This window comes from Sceloporus occidentalis, unplaced genomic scaffold (genome assembly GCF_023333645.1).
Source record: "Sceloporus occidentalis isolate IW3139 unplaced genomic scaffold, rSceOcc1.0.p SCAF_83, whole genome shotgun sequence".
Lineage (NCBI taxonomy): Eukaryota > Metazoa > Chordata > Lepidosauria > Squamata > Phrynosomatidae > Sceloporus > Sceloporus occidentalis.
The window spans coordinates 3063915-3080742 of record NW_028317063.1 but is presented as its reverse complement, the minus strand read 5'-3'; positions in this window follow the sequence as shown (position 1 = coordinate 3080742).

The window sequence follows — 16828 nt, the reverse complement described above, 5'->3', positions numbered from 1 at the left end:
AAAGAAACCCACACTGTAATACAATATCCATTTAAGTTACATTTCTTACTAAACAGTTATCATAATATTCCATTTCCAATGATGATGATTAAAAAAACCAAAAAACATTTATGTTAAATCTGTCAAATTTGTTATTATTTAAATTGGAGAAAACCCTATGTATAGATAATTCTGTCCTTGTTCATTAGTTTCTCTCATTTGGTGTTACAGTACAATATGTAACAAGTACCATGAAAGCAAACGCTGGCAACTGGAGCTGATCTCTCTGGCTGAAACCCAAGTTAAATATAAATATGTCCAATGGAAAATTACCTTTTCAAATATACTAACCGTGGGGAAGGCGAACGCACAATGTGAAAGGTAAACCGTCACGGCCCAAGCAATAACTAATGGCCGTTGCAGTGATCTACGTGTTAAAATGATATTTATTTTTCGAGAAGACTGCATTTCTAAAAAAGGTTTGATTGGTTTTTCTTTGTTCTACACCTTGGAGAAAGAAAATGATCGAGTTGATCTGCTTAGTGAAAGGTTTTCATTAATGCGTGTGAGATGGCATCTGTGCCGCTGAATAGAATTGTTATTGCTCTTTTTATCAATGGCAGATATTTGATTGGTCTATCCCTAGTGTAGTCAGAGGAGTGATGTCAAATCCAACTGTAGTCCTAAGGTGCCAAGTTCCAGGGGGCAGCAGCCACAGAACCGAGGGCAGGTGGGCCTGCGTGCTGCTGGCCCGTGGGCTAGTTAGGGAAATTTCTAGCCAACCCAAGTGGACTATGGTGAATGGTACCTGACCAGCACAACCTCCATGGCGAACATACTCAGAGCAGAGGGTCAGGGAGGTAAGTGGCAGAAGATGGCTAGACAGCTTCCTTGGGACAGGGCTAGGGCAGCCCAAGCCAGAATAAACCACTGAATTAGAGCATGCATCGACCACTATTTCAATATTTTCCTTACAAATTATTTTGGATCTAAGGTATCTTACGAGGATTCTATAACATTTTTACAATAATGTTATTAAATCATTATTAAAAAAAAGTGTCAAACATGAAAAAAGTTGGAGATATGTGATTGTCTCTGACCTCGAGCTGATGCTTACAATAATCATTGGGTGTGTGTTGAGCATTACATGCATTGGAGCTCAACAAAGCAAATTCAAAAGAATACAGTATCTATCGAACTCCTTAGATCAAGCATTAGAATTTGTAAGTTAATTTGGCTATTAATAAATAAACATTTTTATTTCTTCCAACTGAGCCCATATAATGTCGCTTTTTGGTCTCAGTTGACTTCTTAACAAAATATTTTCTGCCTTGATAGAGCACCATACAAGCAAAGTTAAATAGAGCAAATGAACCGTGTCAGCTACTACCTGGAATTTGTTTTAGAGGAAACAAACCATTAACTTCTGAATTTAACTCATGCCTAGTCTTCAGAAAGAAAAACGTAAGAAAGGAGTCTCTCGCTTCAAGGGCTCTGAAATGGATCACATGAAAGAAAATCAATACCTAATAAAAATGAAAGCAAGGTGTAATATATCAGCTTTAACAAGGGGTAGAGACCCTACAGATATTATTTTCCAATATGCTTTGTTTCAGCCATGGGTGAATAAATAGTTGGGTTAGAGGAGCAGTTGCACCCAAGTTCCTAGGTGTCTGCTGGGGACAAATATTATGATTTTTATTTGTTAATCCAATTTTTTTAAGATTTTTTTTAAATCTGTATCTTAGAGTTTTTAATAAAAAAATAAAAAAAAACTACACCAAATAAATCATTTACATATATGTGTGTGTGTGTGTGTATATATATATATATATGTATGTATGTATGTATGTATGTATGTATATATATATATATATGTATGTATATATATGTATGTATGTATATATATATATATATATATGGGGTAGTAGAAGTATTATTAAACACTCATCTACAGACACCAGATATATATATAAATTATAATTCTGAATATATATATATATATATATATATAAATTATAATTATAATATATAAAATATAATTCTGAATATATATATACATTCAGAAAGAATAATTACTAAATAAAATATATTCTGAATATATATATATATATATATATATATATATATATATTCAGAATTATAATTTTTCAGTTTGGTTCATTTCTAAAAAGAAAATTCTGTGTCTTGAAATTTTGAAAACTGCATCAAATCATCATAACAACAATCAATGCAGTTTTAGAAATGTCAGAAAATGTCATAAAGGTAGAAAATATCAGTCCCCAAAAAACAAAACAAAATGTTACTTGATTACATGTTATCAAATTTAAAATGAATGTTCTTGAGAAATTCAGTATGATTGTCTTAAAGAGCAAATATTAAATACCTCCAAACGTTTACACGATCAGATGTTGCCCTTTCTAAACATTTGTCATCTATTGTTTTTCTTAGTCCTCTGCAATTAACAACCTGATCCCAAATATATCCCAAAACCCATGTGTTAGACATTAACACTTTAGCTGATAAGAAAGATAAGTAAATGGTTGAATATATTTCTAGATGTTTACATTAGAAGCTTAAAGAATTAAGACTTAATGTTTCCAAATCCTGCTTTACCTTTGTTCTTATACTGTTGGATTACACAGTGAGCTTCACAAAAGATTTACTAAATATCCTAATGGATGAGCCATTGGGAGGGCTATTAATCAAAACCATAACACAAATCACAGCCGCAGCCCCGCATGTAAACCAAGTGCAGTAATGGCAGAGAAGGAATTCACAATTTACACATTTCAATTGGTGGCTTTCATTTCTTATCTCCAGGATAAACAAACATTGTTAATATATTACTATTTCTAAAAAAAATAAATGAAAAAAAACACCTTTCCCTCTATTTTTATTTTTAAATCTAGCATCATGTCAAGATTCGGCTAGCATAGATGACTTTCCTTTCTTTCAATGGGACAGCTACAGTGTGTGCACAGGAAGTGTACTCATGTACACTTCCTGCTTTCGCAAGACGCAGAAAGTTAATGGGAATGAGGAATTATAAAAAATAAATACATTTAAAAAAAAAAAAGAAAAAAAGTCACACACCCATTTGCATGTTAGTAAAACGCATTTGTCAATGCTTTAAAACTAAAAAACAAACAAACCCCAAAACAGACCAAAATAAACTGGAACTAGTTGGTGCCCTTTAACCTATAACAGATTAATTTATCCGACGTTGCTCTAATTTATTTTTTTTAAATAAAGTTTTGCTTCAAACGCACAACAGCGCCAGAAAATATAAATCTGAATTAGAAAGTTTATATATAGAGATATAGACGTATATACATACACATAAATGGGGGTATATATATATATATATATATATAAATTAGAAAACAAAGTATATCATTTAAGGAATATCATTTAATAATAGATCTGGTTCACTTAATTTGTTAAGTAGTTTGTACTTTGGTTTTTCCTGATGTTTGAAATAACAAGAAGAAAAAAAAACAAAAAACATAACATCTGGTTTGTTATCATCTCAATAGAATTAAAGGGACAATGCAGCAAATCATAGATTACTTTTGTGTTTTCCCGTGATCTGCTCCTGTTTATTCTGTTTGGTTGATGGCAAATTGGAACGCCTTTTCGTAGAAATCATTGACCGGGAGACATGCTGATTGGGTCCCGCTTTCTCCTGTTTACGGCGATGTACTGAGATAAGACTTCAATGCCTTTTCTAAAAAAGGGCAAACAAGATAAAGAATCACAAACACTTTGCACAAGCAATTTGTTAGAAAAACAACAATTGAGACAATTCTGAAAAACGTCCACGCCTGTGTTCTTTAGGTCACTAAAAATGTAAATAAATGGGGAGAACAGAATGTGTTAAATAACATACACATGGTATTCTTCATAATTAATATGCCACGATAAGCATGCTAAAAATGATCGCGTATCTCGCATCAACTTGACAAATTATGAATCCTTTTCCTATTTAGGTTCTTAAATGTTAGCTTCTAAGTTAAATGTGTGTTCGCGTTTTGTAAATAAATATTTGCCGGATATCATATGTAACGCTGATTACATGGGATGTATCCAGTGGGACATCATGCCCTTTTGCGATACCGTTGTGGTTATTGTGTTGGATGTTTCAGATGTGACTCAACCCCAGAGTTCAAGCAAATCTGATTTGCCACTAAACGCCTTAGAGTACTTATGATGAAGCAAAACACGAAAATAAATGGGCATTTCTAAAGAAAGCACTTAATAATTGGTGTTTAGAGGTGCGATAAGACAAATATGAGCAGTGAAATATTTCCCCCGTGGTCTCCCAATATATATAAACAGGTTCCGTTTTAGAGGGGTCCAACCAAGTATGGTTTCCATAATCAAATTGATAGGAGATCCCCCGGTACCGGTGCTGATCTCGGACAGTCGGGGAAGGTCTGCGCTCCCCGCTACTAGCCACACCTCCTTCCGGCTGCAGCGTAAGTTGTGTACGCGAATCGCGTAGAGCTCTAGACGCTGCCTGGTGATTAGTCCGGGCAGCGTGTAGAGCTCTACGCAAATCGCGTAGACATCTACACGCTACCCCGGCTACACACCGGGGACTCAGAAGCACCGGTAAGTGGGGAGGGGGAGACAGGAGGATCCAGGTCCCCTGCAGCTCTGCGGGGGATCTGGATCTTAGTCGTCTCATAGTCAGACCTATTTGAGGTCTGATTATAAGACGACACCGATTATAAGACGAGAGGTATTTTTCAGAGCATTTAATCGAGCAAATACGGTATTTTGAAAAACATAGGTTATTAATGAAAAAGATGCGAGGAGAGAATGTGACTCTATGTGGATCCGTTTTAGTTTATTTCATGCTTCGCTGATTCAGAACAGTAGGAAAACTTCAGAAGCGTTCTGCGGTAGGTTAGCAGTAGCTAGATTTGCATCTTAACAGGAAGGCGACGCCACTTATTGTGATAGAGCGTGGCCTTTCTTCAGGAATGCCATAAATTCACCTACAATGCTCCAGGTATGTATTTTGCTGTCTACCATGATTGTTACAGAATTGCTGTTAACCTCAGCCTCCTTCAGATAACAATAGGTCACTTACAACGAACCTGCACTGGGGACAATGGGGGTTATTTATCATTGGTAATTGCCTCTAAAGAATTTGGCCTGCTTGCTTTCCCATGCAGCCCGGGGATTGATTTTTTAACACTCGAAACAATTAACACTTTCACTAGCGTTAAATATCGAAAAAAGAATAAGAAGAGGAAAAAAGGAATTGGCAAAATTGTACATGTAGTCAACGGTAACATAATGACAACAATTTACACATCGCTTCTTATATGTATTTTTGCACGTGACACGGTTTCACTGAAAACACCACGGTGGAGCCAAGTCCTGGAAGCCACGGCTTTTTGGTGGAGGATGTGGTGGTCTGTGGCTTATGGCCGTCGCCCTCCCTTGAAGACTTTAATGGGTCTTCTTAACGAAGGGACCCTAGAAAATCCAGCCCTTCCTAGGCTTCCACCTGGGAAAGAAGAAAGAAGCTGTTTATCCCCCTGTAGGGAGTGCAGCTCCAGAAGTGAAAGATTGGCTGGAAGATTGACCTGGTTGTTTCCACTGCGGCCCTTCAGCGTTTGGAGCACCTGTCACCTTCTCCACAATGACGGAACTGAGAAACATGAGTCCCTCGGACTTCACAGTGAAAATAAAGAAGTAGAAAAACAGCTAAAACATTTAGCTCAAATTAATATACTATTAATGAAACTATTGCAAAAAAAGAAAAAAAAAATATATATATATTTTAAAGGCATTCTTTTAATTAGACTCGTATAGTTTATTTTTAGCTGAGCCGTTTCAGACTGGAATGTTTGGGAAAGCCGGGAAGATGCTGGCAGATTTCTGGAATACGGTCCCAGCAGGTGCCGGGGGACAATCGAATGCTTTGTGACGCATTATTCAGAACCAGAGGAAGCAATAAACTTTACGACAGTCACAAAACTGTATAATAAGTCTTCTGAATTAAAAAGTCCCTATTTCCTCTTTTCTTACAGCGTTAAGCTGTGTAAGTGTAACAGAGGAACGTTTGTAGTCGGACCGCAGCTGTCCTGACTCTTTTTCCCAAGCATGTCCTATTTAGACAATACACAAAATACCAGGATCACAGCAATAAAGGACACGACAAAAAAGCACAATTCTGGCCATTTACAGTTACACGTTAGTAAACATAAAGCAAGGTCCTTAAAGCAACACTCCCATCACTCCTGTGTTCCAATGGCCCTTTATCACTCCCGTTACTCCTGTGTTCCAATGGCACATTGTGTTTGCTGATCCAAGTTTAAGTTTAAAACACTAATTGATCGTTAGAAAACACTTTTGGAATTATGTTGCAGCCAGAAATATCCTTCCAAATAAGCAGCTGAGTGACCCCACATGTTTGACGGTAGTGTGTATGCCTGATGCCATATGGTGACCTACAACACACAGCACATGTTCTATAGAATAAATATAGAATGTGACAAAAATACAATTCACATTTCTTAAGTGCTTTATACATCATTCCACAAATGAATATTTAAATGTTTTTTCTTCTCTGGGCATTCCCCTGGACGTTACTAATCCCGTTCCTAATTACTAATCCTGAATGATGTATGTCTGTGTTCACGATAGACAAATATTATCAGCAAAGCTATATGGACACAGTATGAATGCATTTTAAAGTGACAGCGTCTAAGTTAATGTTTTAATCATTACGGTGACTCTCGGTGTAGATACTGAGGTCATTATTGAGCCACTGGGAAATGAGCCCGTCGTAAATCTCGATCTCCTCCGGTGTCTGACAAATGGTCGTTTGATCGCATTCTATATCCTGGTGTTCTGCAAACTGCTGCAAGTGAAACGCCTGCGGGTCAATACATGGCGCTGACTCACAGCGCATATGTTTGCCATGGGCATGGTTTTGGAGATGGAATTAGGATAAACCAATGAGAGGTCAAAGGTTAACGGGTTATGGCCACCTGTTAAGCAAATTTCCATGACTGAGACCGAAAGATTCAATCTCGAGCCGACCTAACGAGACGCAAACTACAGAGTTATCTAGAAACAAAAGGCAGTAACTTTTCCCCAAATATTACATTTTTTGTAACGGTGTCATATATGCCACTTTCCACATGCGCAAGCAGAACTCCTAGCTGACCTATGGTATACCTGTTAAAAGAGTATACTTTTTGACATATTCTCTCTTTATACGGACACGACACAGCGATCCCTTGTGTTTGCAGAGCCTAAGGCTGCCTCGCTCCTGTCTATAGAGCTTCTTGTTCTGCATCCTCCTGCCCTGCGGGGCTTTGCACTGCCCCCCCCCGGAGGCTTTGTGTTATCTTTTACCCCCCCCCCAACCTGCAAAACCTCAAGCGAACTCCTCACCACATGTAGAGTCTAATAGGGTGGTAGATATGTTGAACTGCCTCCCAGCAGACCTTTTCTCAACTCCGCCAACAGAGCCTTGCGTTCTAAGAGTCACCTTCCTTCACATTGCCCTGAGACCTTGTCAATGGGCAGGTCTCAAAAGTTAAGTTGTGAAAATAAATTTTATTATTTAGCATTTTTGCTAGAGAAACTGTGAATTTATTGAAAACATTGCATTGAACACAATGCTAAACTCAACGACCCGTCCCCACTTAACCCGGACTCGGGTAGACACACAATCTACCGGCTCCGCATATGTTTCCCGAGAGCTTATGTAACATCATTACAACTGGAGACAGAAATGGGGTCACCTTAATGAGAAGGCCGATTACATTTGTTGGTCTCCACTGGAAAATGAGTTAAATCAGCAACCACCAAGTGACCATTTCTTCCTTCCCCCTCCAACAAAAACCCTCATTGTGCGCACCTGACGGAAAACGAGATGCTTTCATTCTCTTGCTAATACGCCTGGAAGAAAGTGTCTCGCATGTCAGCTCCCGCAGCATTCTTTCCAAAAAACACCAGGTCTGCTGGCTAGAATGGCACCAGTCCAGCGGCGATGAAGCCCGTCTCTATTGACGTTTACACCAAGAGTCTACACCAGGTCTACTTTTAGGCGAGGTGGTGGGGTGGCTTTGGTTACAGCAATAAAGCTACTGCCTTAAAATAACTTCCTCGGCAACTCTTTCTCTACTGGAAAGATAAGCGTTGACTTGTAAGGAACCTGCGTCTCTATCAAAAAGCGATCTCAGAAGAGATCTGGAATCACTTTTCCCGCGGAAGCAGAATAGGCTAGCAAAGTAACGAAATGTTTAGGAACCCATATTAAAGAACAAATCATTAAAATGTGTACGTTGTTAAAATGCGGAGACCCGGTAGGCGAACTGGTTCATTTCTGCTGTGGCAACCAACGCGTTCTGGCCATCGACTGATTTTCTCAAAAGATAAACTAAGAACGTGTCAGTATTTAAGGAACCTTTAGTTAAAGTTAATACCTTTTATGCACCAATATAAAAAGAGAGGTAAAGGTACATAAGCTTTCAGGACCTCAGACGGAATAATAGGTATCAATTTCCACTAAAGAATCCATTCCCTCTGGTATGGCTATATCTATTGCCTTATAACCTTTTTATTGTTATTAATATTTTTATTTTCATATATATATTTAATTTATATTTATATATAATTATTTATATTTATCATTATATTTGTATTATATTTTCAGCTTGAGGCACGAAATGTTTTGTATGCCGAGTCTGCTTTTTATAGTCTAAATATGTACTTATTTTTATTCTATATATATCTTATTCTTTCCTCTAAAGGTTTAATCACATAAAAAAACAGACACTTCAAAGAAGCTATTTTAGCTTCTATGGCAACAGCCTATCAGCCTACTTCTGTGTCTCATGACAAATGTTTTTAGCAACAAAAAAAAATTAAGGAATTTATTTCTGAGATGGGTTTTGGGCGTAGTAGAAATAATGTATCAAATGTCACATTTGGTTACAAAAATGTTACGTTCTGTAGAGCAGGTGGAACAGCAGTTCCTTTTAGCAGAACATTCTCTTTAACGTAAGCAACGGCATGGCGGTAGAAATAAGACTGATCTATTTTTATTTGCATTTCTTTACGATTATTCAACTTTTTCATATTAAAACCGAATAAATGAACCAAATTCTTGATACGCCAAACATGTCCGCTTGAACTGGCAGGGATAAAAAAACATTGTGACTTCCTCAAGGAAACAGGTTTTTTACTTTAAGAACAGTTAGGCCATTGAGAGCACCCAACACCTGAGAAGGATTAAATAGTACATTTAAATACAAGATGAATTATTCATTCTATAAAGCCGGTTCCCTGCAAGGTGAGAGATCTCTCCCAGAACAGAAGCGGGATTACGGCTTTTAGAACTTTTCCAACACAGTAGGCGCTTTACACAAAACATCTGTGTTTACAGACGCAGCCGATTTGAATTTTTGACCTTGACGTTATTGAGGCAAAAAAGGGAACTTTGCCAGAAAATGGAAGCACAATGAAGAAGTCGCGCACTTACTAGTCACGATGTATTATATTTCCTCTAAATATTGTCAAAGGAATTCGTCCACGTTTCATAAACACTGACGAAAATAAAAATAAAAAAGGATTGCCATAGAATTCACAGAATCAGTCAATACTCTCCAAAGCAGAATCTTGAGGAGTCTGAATTTACTAAAGGACTTTAATGGGAGGGAATACGGACCTAGGCATCCTCTAATGGCTCACACCCCATGTTATCATTATATTACGCTTTACTCAGATAATAAGATAAGAATAGCAGATTAAAGGCGGTTTGGGCAATTAGCAAGATCTCTGCTATTTGTGTTTGTCCAAAAACGGCTCGTAAACTTTTCAGTCGATTAATACACTATTACATTTTCTTTTAAGCACCCAAGTAGTGAAGTGTTAAATTGCCTATGGCCCTTCAGTGATGACAGTTGGACTAGGAACAACAAGTTGGCCCTGATGGCCGCCAATGACCATTTGGCAGACGGCTGGATAGGACAGGACACACTTTGTTTTTATGGTCACGTTATGTGCGCCCAGGCAGGGGTTGCTAACTATGTGGAGTGATATCGGGCAGCGGCACATAGGACATTTATGCCAGATGGCCAGCCTGGACCTACCCATGGAGATCTGCTAGCCCTAGGAGCTCCACAAGTGTCTTCGGTCCACAGTCATTCGAGAGTTGGCTACTGCAGAAGAGGCTTCAGCTTATGGTCCCTTTTGAATTGGAGGGCCTGACCTTGGGTTGCAACATTGTAAGCATGGAAGGAGCCTAAGTTACCTTGTCCGTCTGTGTTGGCTACACTTGGCTTAGACAAAGTAAACACTTCTTAAACAAACCGGTTAAAAGAAACAACCTGTTGCCTTTCACCTGACGTTATTTGCTTGTCGTGAGCGCAGCCGGTAAAAATAAGCCTATTTACATTAAAATAAGTGGACATTGCTCCAAACATTTGACAACAAAAACAAATTTGCCTATTTCCCAAGAGCAGGAATCGAGTTTTATTATTAGAAAAACATAACACTCTGACCTTGTTATCCAATTGTTAATTTAAAGTTGTTCTTAGTGCCCCATCACAACAGATCAATGCTGAGTCTCTTAATCTTTATGGTTTGACCCACAAAATCATTTAACCTCAAGCTTCTTTTTTCTTGGAGGAAGTAACAATTTCGATATGCACAGACATGCGTTTGTGGCTACATGAGTCTCTGACTCTCCGATTATTCATTTTCCAGAATAAATAGGAATAACTCTTTATTATTATAAAGCTCCCAAGAGTTTTGTGTTCCTATCAATGCCTTTTTTTTTTTTTGTCGCTATCCTTTGTGGCCTGATTTCTGGTAACCAAATCCGATTTCTTTGTGAGGCTTGAAATGATGGGCACGCCTTGTTTTAAAGTCCTGAATGACCTTTCATCGTAGGAAAGCAGTCTATTGTATAAGCGAAATTGTGTGTATTGTTTCCAGACTCTGCCCCTGGTGTCCCTCCATAGGCCGATCTAGGAAAATGAATTAAACGGAACTTTGGCAGTGATGCCAGTCTTGCTTAGTTCTACCAAACATTCACGAACGTTAACACTTCTTCATCGCCAAGGACTTTTCATACATTGCGCAAGAATAACTCAAATCGGGACACCGGTGATGGCAGTGGAGGGGGTCAGAGGCATGGTCACCCACTCACTTTATCCGAAGTGCCACCTGTAGAGCGGGAAGATCTATGATATAATTCTACAGCTCCCTGGGCTTGTCAGGGGAATCAGAGGATCTCCTCAACTGGCCTTCGATCCAAACTGCCCACAAAACCAAGGCAGCTATGTAGTGCAATCGGGAATGCCTGATGAAAACTGGGACACTTGGAAGGATTGCTCGTTTATACATAACCACCACAACAGCGCACATGAAAAAAAACGTCTAAACGTGTTATTCTTTAGACTTTACAATTCATGAAAAGCTTTTTTTTTTTTGTACTTGACAGGTTCACGCGAACAAAAGTATGTTGGTTACGAAGGTATTTTATGGAACGTTGGTAATGGCTTAATGGTTTGAAACTAAAACGAGAAGACTGCATAGTGCAGGATGTTTGGTTTTTCAGAAGGATGGTTCTCAGACACGAAAAAACAACCTTAATCTTCTTTGTGTTATACGGTCACTGAGAATTAACTTTAAGCACTTAACTCATAAAACCTTAAGAGCCTTAAGCAAGCACAGATTAGAAGATAGAGCAAAGTATTTTTATGGAAAACATAACAGCTCTACCGAGTAACGTCGACAAGGGTTACCGGTAAAATCCCGCAAGACGTTAAACGCTTTTAAATAGACATTTAATGTTACAATGTCCACCGTCATTGTGATAGGAAGCCAAAAATAAGTAAAAGTAGCAAACAATGCTGATATGATCATACAATAATATCTGGGATGTCCAAATGGCTCCAACTGTTTGAAGTCCCTTCTTTATCTTTGAAGACCACAGAAGCCTTCACAGCTTAAGGTCTTCACTGAATGTCAGTGCAATTTATTTGTTTAAGTTAATTACGCTTTTTCATTGACTACAAAGTCCTTAAAAGCCTATGCTCCTCTACTCCTTATTCGAGGATTATGCTGGCCAACAAAGTCCTGCAGGAAAAGCATGGCTTATTGACAGCTTTCTCTTCTTGGTTGGTCTCGTTGAGTAACAGGTCCACCTTAGGCAAGTTATATGTATCACAATACAGCGACAAACACAAAAGAAAAAAGAATTGCTCCGAGGATGATTACATGTTTAAGGGTAATTAGGCCCAAAATGTTTTGTGGGTTTTTTTTCTCTTTAACAGTAAATGCACCCGAGAATGGAGAGGGTCCTGCTTTACCACCAGCTCCAGTTGCCCCTGGTCATGAGACATCAATGGGGTATAAACTCTTATGTGCTAATGCGCCTTTTTAGTGCGTACCTTCCAATGACTTGAGTAACACTCACAATTGGAATGGCCATATTAACACCTCCTAATGATTTACCCCTGGGGTCATTTGTTTAGCGTGTTTATTGTATCTAAGGTGTCTAATAGTTTAATGGCAGAGCACCTTCTAGTAAATTTACCCCAAGCCCCAGAGCCCAACGTGTTCTTGTATTATACCCCACCAACCCTATCATCTAGAGCAGTTCTTTAGGCTGTTTTTTTTTTTCCCCTTCCTTCCAGGGATTAGAAGTTTAATGATTTTCTTTCTTAACCCAAAGTGTTTAAATGACAGGAAACATTCAGGGCTACTAACCTTTTGAAAAGCCTCGAAGGATATTAGTAGTCAGGAACTGCAACTAATCACCCATAGCCAATTCTCCTTTATTGAAACGAATAGCGTTCTCTCATTAACCACGTACCCAATCTTTCTGATAATATCTAGAATAGCACTGTGGAAAAAAGAATTATAATATTTAAATTAAAAACATCAAACTAGAAAATAACTTATCACTTTTTAGTATAAAAAATGGAATTTGACCTATTTATAGTGGACCATTGCCAAAAAATGCTCTTAATCAAGACCCTGGTTGATGGAGGTATCTAGGAATGTCCACATGTTGACTCGAGAGACACTGACCCCGTGCTACTCCCATGACTCCTAGCCGCACTGTTCAGCTACAAAGAAACTTCAATGCGGATTGATTTTTTTTGGTTCATTGCATGGCCCTGCGTTCTTCTGCTCTGTTTTCATGCCCTGTAGAAGATTTCCAAACACACCAGTGAATATAAAGAGGTTGCTAGGTGCCTTGAACCTGCTCTGCTGCAGTCTGAACAAAGAAATGATGTCACACACCAGTCAAACATGTCATCGCTGTGTGAAGGCAGCAGATTCTGGGCTCCCAGAGTTGTTACAGAATTACTCGCTGACATGTTTGCATTGAGAAATCTGCCAAGAGGCTTCTCATGGTCCACTGAGTAAGAAAAAAGTAAAATAAGAAATGTTGTGTATAGAAACAGAGAATATGACAGCAGGACCGTTTCGGCCCCATCTAGTCCTGCTGTAAAGACTCAAACCTTAGTCAGACTGGTGATGGCGAGGAAGCCCTGGCACTTTAAGGCCAGAGGCCACCTGATGACATTGGTGGCGCTGATGACCAGATATGATCGGCTGCATGCCGCGTTTTAATGCTGATGTTGTGGCAGATCAGGTGAGGCTGTGGCGCTATCACGACGCGCCCGATGTGCCAAATGGTCCTTGATCTTATCTTGGATTCAGGAGCCATACGACTATCCCGTGTGTTTAATTGGTCAATGCAAGTTCGAAGCCTGAAGACCCGGAGATGTGGTGCTCTCTGGCCGAAACCCGGAGCCTTCCCAGGCTTATAATAATCCATTTATAAAATCTGTAGAGTTCCTTGGGTATCGTTACAGCGACTGTTTGCATTACAGACAGGTAGCTATTTATTCAGTAAGGGCGCTATAAAACCTAGAGGCACCCTCCGTGAAGTGTTTAAAGGGAAAAGTCACATCCTTTATTAAGTGCTCATCGTCTCTGCCCCTCTCTGGCTATCAGAACAAAAGATATACCATAAAAGAAACGGGAACGTAATATAAAGCCTGGAATGACGCGCGTTACAGCAATGCACCGTCTACTGTGTCTAGGGTAACAGAGTCAGGCATTTAAAAGATAAAATTACGTTTTTTTTTATTAATTTCTGGACACGTTTTTTCTGTTACTATACCTAGTATTATGTCGTTTAGGGCTGTAGAAGACACTTTCATACTCGGCAAACGTTCTCAGCTTTAGAAAAGAGGGGCATCAGGGGAAGAAACTGGGACTGCCCCTCTTAACCTGGGACACTTAGTAGGTAAGCGTCATAGTCTATTTGAAGTTTAAAAAACCAGGTATATAAAAACCTTTTTCACGCACGTGGGAAATCTCACGCCAGCAGGTTCATTTCCAGTAACAGAGAGCTAAATTTACATTAAAAAAAGGAACGACCGATTAACATAATGACGGCATGCAGGTGGTTAGGTCACCGCACGGACCCGTTATCGGTAGCATTTTTGGGTAATAAAAGACTGCAAGAAGGCAAAAAATATTTAAAGGCATGTAACGTGTTCCTTTAAAATCTTTTTTAATAGATGTGTAGCAGTGAGAGTGTCAAGTGAAACCCGCCAGGTTTCTGGGGTAGACGTTGATGAATGATAACCCAATATCTCAAAAAGTTTAAAGATAAGTAAATGGGGAGAGGTCAAGAGGACTCAAACATCCATTGGGAGGTGAGGGCTTGTCAACTAATGTAATAAATGAGACGGTTAAAAACCAGTAGGAATCCGTACGATAAATCTGCGTTTTCTCTTATTAAGAGTAACTTTCGCTTCTTTTGTAAACGCTAAATAATAGTTTGTTTTTTTGTTTGTTTGTTTTTTTTAGTATTAGGAATTTGTTTAAAATGGCATCTACTTTCTCCAAGTTCCAGAATAAAAGAGAGTATATACATAAAGAAAAATTCCAGTGCAAAGTGGTAAAAGTGGTGTGGTCACCATAGCAACCAACAGAATCCAATAGAATGTTCATGTTTGATTGATCAGACTTTACTTCTTTGAACTTGAATTGTTGGTCATTTTTTTTTCCCCCCAAGCACCAGGAAAGCAGGCATGGGATGTGGTCGGTAGCAGGAGATACCGGGGTTAATGGATTTAGGAGATCAGTTGGATTTGTAAGTACTAGGGAGTGGAGTACTCTACAATCTTTCTTATTGAGTAGAAATGTATATATATATAATTACACACACACACACACACACACACACACACACACACACACACACACACACACACACACACACACACACACACACACACACACACACACACACACACACACACACACACACACACACACACACACACACACACACACACGTTCAAAAGTTTGGGGTCACTCAGCTGTTTTCAATGAAAAACAAGGACATTTCTAGCTGTAATATATTTGGGTTTTCAAGCGATCAATTAACCTATTAAATTTAAGCTTGGATCAGCGAACACTCTCTTCTCCCAGTAAAAAGATTTCTATCCATTCTGCCTCATGTTGACCCCCCCCATTTAATTCTTAGACCCTTCCTATAAAGTCTTTGTTACTTTGGGTATCTGGAACAAGAACCTGGCCCTATGAGCACCACAACATCCAGAGTATTCCAGAGAGTGGTCTCTGCATTTGCCGACCACCACCATGGCCCCGTTATCTTCAACCGTCAGGGAGGGGAAGGTCTAGCATGGTGTCCTCTGCCGGGAAGGGATCAAGTGGCCAACAGACGAGGGGCCCATAGAGACAGGCCCCTGAGTAGATCCCTACGTCTAAACATGTAAAGGAGTTAGATTCTGAACACGTATAACCCCTGCGAGGCTTGCTATGTAGGGTGCAGGTCTTACAGCTACGTGCATGAGCACGCGGTGACATCACGCACACCATTGTTCTGTCTGCTTATGTCAACATACATGAGATTTTCTTCACCTCAATACGCTTCAAGAAGCAGAACAAACAGGTACAGAGGACTGAGCAAACACCGAATGCTCGGCTGTAAAGTGATAGAAGCTGGAATTCTCCAAACGATTGCTATACATTATCCGTAATTGTTCTGTATACATCTCTCCAGAAACCCACCTGTGTCTTATTTACTTAAAAGGCCCTTCTTTTCTTTGTTCAATATTTCAGAGCTTTGGAAGAATTTCAAGAGTAAAAAAAAAAATTCTCAAAGTCTAATAAATTCTAGGTAATTCCAGTGTTAATAGAACAACCATTTAAAAATATACAGAATTAATCTGAGACCACTGACCACATTTAATGTACTTTTGGTTCCTGACATTTGTGCCAAGTGTTGGGATGGAGCAGGGCTGCCGTCAGAAATCTTGGGGCCCCGTACAAACCTAAAGACAGAGCCCCAAAGCCCATAAAGGAGCTACGTGATCCCAATCAGGCACCTGGGACCCAAAGCCCTCAAGGGCCAAGACATGGGTGGCGGGCCGTAAAAGGCTTAGTCCTGCGTAGCAAAACGTATGAACCCGTCCCCGGTAGTGGGCCACCAGTGCCAAAGAGGGGCCCATGACAAATAAGAGAGGCTTGCCCCCTTTGCTTGCCCAGGCCCCATACACCGGTACTGATTGCACCCCCTAATGGCAGCTGTGGGATGGAGGTTTTGTTGTAGGAGCATGAATGAGTGCCCTCAATCCCTGTGTACAACGAGACCCCCGCACCCAGACACCATCATGGAAATGTGTTATCATCCTATAGAAAGTGTCAATAAATCATTTTAAATATAATTTCAGATTTTATAAAATTCCAGTTGGTCCATTAAATGAATATATTGTTATAAAAAAGTGTAATCCTTAACATATCACGGTATACG